Here is a 1612-nt window from a genome sequence, read left to right on the forward strand (position 1 = left end):
TAGGTTCATGCCTGGATGTGAAGCTTTGCCCCTCCTGCTGCTGTAAGAGACGCCAGTTTTTCATTAGTTTATGCTTGGCGTTCACCCAGTCCATTTTTTTGTTTTGATTGCCTAAACATTTCCAAATTTTGAGTTATGTTCTATTCTTCACTAGTAAAAGTTGAAGAAAGTGTTTGTGTGTGTGTGTGTGTGTGTGTGTGTGTGTGTGTGTGTGCATGATTGGCTCCAGCCAAGGGTGTTGCATCGTGGTGAAATCAGGCGCTCGTCAAAACAATGAAATTTAAAAAAACCCAACGGTTAAACATCCGTTGAGCGATTTTTATGTATTTTTGTTTGTTTGTTTGTTTGTTTGTTTGTTTGTTTTTTGTTTTGGGCTCAACATGTTTGATTTCCATTGAAATATATATTTCTGCATTGGTTTTACTGAAAAATGTTGATCAAAGGCACAAAAACTTGTAAATTTGCAGTGCTCAAGGATACAACAGCTTTAGAAGTTACCAAGCTTTGACTGCTATTTTCTCGCTAACTTTACCTCTAACACAAAGCCACCTCCACCTCGTTTAATTGCAAATATCTCGATTTCTATATATGATAAATGAGTAATTTGCCATCAAAAGCAAGGCAAATGAACAAGCTTTAACTTTAAGATGATAGCAATAATTCTGTATGCCCAATAAATGACGAGCGCCTGATTCCTCGACGCTGTGACACATAAGAAAAATAGTACCTGAGATCCTAGTCTCCTTGGCTTCTTCCTGAGGCCAAGCAAATCTCTAAGTACTGTACTTTGACGTTGACTTCCCAGTCTGTTAGTGAGACGACTGGTTGCATCTTCTCCGGGAGACAACAAAATAACTGTTTGTTTCCTCTAGACCAGACCTCTGCCTGCTCTAGACCAGTGTCTGACGCCGGGAGGCAGAGTGGTTTAAAATTACCGTGATTACTTCGTCGTCTGAACTGAGAAAAAAAATGGCTACCTTAGAATTACAAAGTTCTATCTGCTCAGTACCTAGTTTTGAGAATTTGACGTAAGGAATTTTGAGTTTCACAACATGTCAAGCTTTTTCGAAAGCAATTCTTTGAATCTTTTGATAACGACTCCGAATAATCTCACGATTTTGATAGAGCAGATAGAGCTTTTGGTTTTTGACATAATGGTCTAATAACTCAAAACGCTACTGTTGTAACTCTACAAAACTCTCATGTTCAACGTGGAAATGTCAGATTGCGCCTGTGGATAGTTTCTGTGTCAGCTTGTGTTTTGTTTTGGTTTCTTCTTTCTATTTTTTTTTGTATTCTGAGAAAGGTGAGAATACATCAAAATATTACGAAAACCAAAGATTAAACGTACCATGTATGTATGAAAAATTCTGACACAACTTGGGAATACACAAATTATAATCAATAAATATCCCAGATGGCATCCGTTGTCTGTAAACAGTACAATGACTCTTCGAAGGAAATGGTGAAAGTAAGCTGACATGTTTTCGGTAATAAGTGCAGAACCTAGTCACAATTTAGTCAATTATTGTTCCCGTAGAAGCTTTGGGGGAGTTGAAAGCGCAGACAGATAAGAAAAAAAATGGGCCTACCACAGGCACTCTCTACCCAC

This window comes from Aplysia californica, unplaced genomic scaffold (genome assembly GCF_000002075.1).
Source record: "Aplysia californica isolate F4 #8 unplaced genomic scaffold, AplCal3.0 scaffold00657, whole genome shotgun sequence".
Lineage (NCBI taxonomy): Eukaryota > Metazoa > Mollusca > Gastropoda > Aplysiida > Aplysiidae > Aplysia > Aplysia californica.